Consider the following 3,476-nt stretch of genomic DNA (forward strand, 5'->3'; position numbering starts at 1 on the left):
CGAGATGCAGCACAATGAAGGTCAACCTAGAGTTGACCTAAGAGGAGGAAACAAATCTCTGGTAGACCTCCCAACCAGCCATAGCTGTAGAAGGTTCTGCCAACCATTTGGCCCATATTCTATCACATTTTTTTGCGCAGCCTCTATGTAGATAAGTGTTTTTATAAAGAGGCAGCACATTTGCATTTTCCTTCTAAAGAAAAAGGGAGGGTGGAGCCTGTTGCTTCCAACACAGAGTGATGTTTTTCCTAGCACAGAATAAAAGGAGGCAAAGTAGGGTCCTTTCGGCAACCCTGGGTACCAACTTCTCCACCAACCCCAGCAGGCAAATGTTTGGCGATGGAACAATGGAGATACCTAGTATTTTATTCACCACAGAGAGCACTTTTGTCAAGTAGACACTAATTGGCAAGCAGGACCAGAATATGTGGATAAAATCCTCCGGCGTATGGTCACAGTGCCAGCACGCCGAGGAGAGGGAGGTCCTCATTTTATGTAAACAATGGGGGGTAAGGTATGCCCGGTGAATGATTTTATACTGTATGAGGCAGTCTCTTAGGAAGACAAGAATTTTGAATGGGAAATCCCATGTGTCCTTCCAATCCTTGGAGTCCAGATCCAGAACATCATGAAACCAACGCTGACAAAGTAGATAGTTCAGGAAAGGATACTCTAAGGAGATGTGCATAAAGGACAAAAGTAGGTTTCTCTGAGCATTTGTACCACAGAACCCTTTCCAGGTCTGGTTGTACCAGTTGTGTCTCGCCAGGAGGGAGCTGACTTCTAAAAGCATGGCAGAACTGTAAATATCTAAAGAAGTGTGAAGATGGGATATTATATTGAGACATTTGATGGTCGAATGAGTATACTGTAAGATCTGAGGTGATATCCGAGATCAGTTTAATTTTGTATTTGCCCCACATTATGGCATCCAGAAGTTTACAGAAGTATGGTAAGGTAGGATTATTTCATAGGGGGGTTATTGTGGAGATTGCAGTCCATGGATTCTTTTCGTAAGCTAGCCCTGCTCTCCAGGCTCAAAGGGTTGTGTCAGGGTCCAGATTTGAACCCAGGTCTTTATTTGCTTCTGGCAGTGCTTCTTCTTGCTGAGCTATCCAGAAGGTGATATCTATACATTCTAGATCTATGTGGTGACCTAGACCTTGTCCAATTTCTTATGTAGTTCCTTGCCCAGCCTCCTGTGAACTCTGAATCTTTGGCCACTCCTTTGAACTTCCTATTTAAGCTTGATCTGGGAACTTCCCGATGCCAGATTATTGTGCTTTTGCCAAGATCTAGCTTTGTGTGCTTCATCCTCCCGAATCTAATACATGTGTAACGACCTGCAGCTACGTTCCAGGACTACGCCTCTGCCTGCTGCCATTTTGCTCTTCACTGCTTGTGTACCGATAGTCTAAGACTACGACTACTCTTATTGCTCCCTCACTCTGGCTGATCTCTTGTGTACCAGACCCTGCTTGTTGACCACGGTTGTGCTGCTGCTTCTTGCGACTGGACTTTGAGCCTTACCCAGTAATCGTGACAGGTTATGAGCATGAAGGGGGTCGAATGGTTTTGTATTTCTATGTATGGAGGAGCAGGTAACTCTCTCTGCCTCTCAAGTGGCAGTGCTGGTACCCAAAGGGCCAATCACCAGACCTGAGAGATCTCAAGTTGGGGTGGAGAGAGAATATTAACCTCTTTGCAAGTTATAGCCAAGACTTTCCTGGCTAACCAGACTGGCCTCGATTTTGATTCCACGAGTGTGCGCAATTTTGAAGCATGACATGTTGGGTATCTATTTACTCGGCGTAACATTATCTTTCACATTATAGAAAAAAATTTGGGCTAACCTTACTGTTTTCTTTTTTTTTTAAATTCAAAAAAGTGAATTTTTTCCAAAAAATTGCGTTTGTAAGACTGCTGCGCAAATACAGTGTGATAAAAAAATATTGCAACAATCTCGCGAGCGTGTGCAATTTAGAAGCATGACATGTTGGGTATCTATTTACTCGGCTTAACATTATCTTACTTATTTTGATCAGGTCTTAAGCCTCGTACACACGCGTCGAAAATCGGCAGGGAATTTTCGTCCAACGACCGATCTGCCGATTTTCGGCTTGTTAGTATGATGCTTCCGACAACCGACTCCGACTTTTCGGCCGAAAAAAATATGGTGTGCTGGCTATAAAATTTTTGTCTGCCGTCAAAACACGGCCGATTTTTGTGCAGTCAGTACAGATTTCGACAGGGAAAAATCTAATGAGCAAGACTGGGCATGCTTAGTGAAGAAAGAACACAAAGAAAGCAAACCAACACATGACATCACTTCTGAAGTAGAATTTTGTTGGGCGAGAAAATTCGTGTGCAGTCTAGGTACATTCCAACCAACAAAACACCACTCTGGACAAAAGACGGACGATCGGTCGGCCGATAATCGTTGCGTGTGTACTAGGCTTTAGTTGCCTTGTTATATTTGATGGTTATTTCTTTTGCATGTGTGTGCTATCCTCTGTAGTTCTATATGTATATTGGTTTTCATAGCAGCACCGTCTTTAGAAATGCATTTTCAGGGTGTGCCCCCCCCCCCCCAACCCCCAACCCTTTGTTTGTTATACATTCAGTCCTGACCAGACTCATGTGGTTGAGCACCCCATCCTCCCACACCAGTACTTCGTTATCAGTGTCCACTAGTAAGCAGATATAGGAGGAGTCCCTTATAGTGCAGTTCAAGCACATCTCTCCCAGCAAGGAGTAAGTATCTCCAATGGTTTTGAGAGGTTGGATTTATCCTTGATTTTATGGATAGTGTAGGACCCACTGACAATGGGGTACTTTGACATAGTGGTGGACTTGAGCACGATATGGCCCTATGTTGGGCATAAATCCCCATTTTTACTTATTTTGATCAGGTCTTAGTTGCCTTGTTATATTTGATGGTTATTTCTTTTGCATGTGTGCGCTATCCTCTGTAGTTATATAAGTAACATTATCTTTCACATTATAGAAAAAAAATTGGGTTAACTTTACTTTTTTTTTTTTTTTAATTTTTAAAGTGAATTTTATCCCAAAATATTGCGTTTGTAAGATCGCTGCGCAAATACAGTGTGATTAAAAAAAACATTGCAACGATCTCCATTTCATTCTCTAAGGTCTCTGCTAAAAAAAATTATGTTTTGGGGTCCTAAGTAAAAAATATTTTAACTTGTAAACAACAAGTGTCAGAAATAGGCCCGGTCCAGAAGTCGTTAAATGTCTTTGTATGTTGATATTTTGCTGTGATGATATATAAAAAATAAAAAATGCTGCCCAAGAGAATCATAATTTACTTGATTGTAGATCGGCAGAAAAAAAAAAAAAAACAAGCAAATCCCTGCCCGTCACACAGCGGACAAGCGTGTATCAGTGTGTACTATCGATCCTGCGCCTGTTGACTTTGCAAGGTAGGTGTGAGGGTATTTGAAATGAGGCACTGA

This window comes from Pelophylax lessonae (assembly GCF_965119305.1).
Source record: "Pelophylax lessonae genome assembly, chromosome: 7".
Classification (NCBI taxonomy): Eukaryota; Metazoa; Chordata; class Amphibia; order Anura; family Ranidae; genus Pelophylax; species Pelophylax lessonae.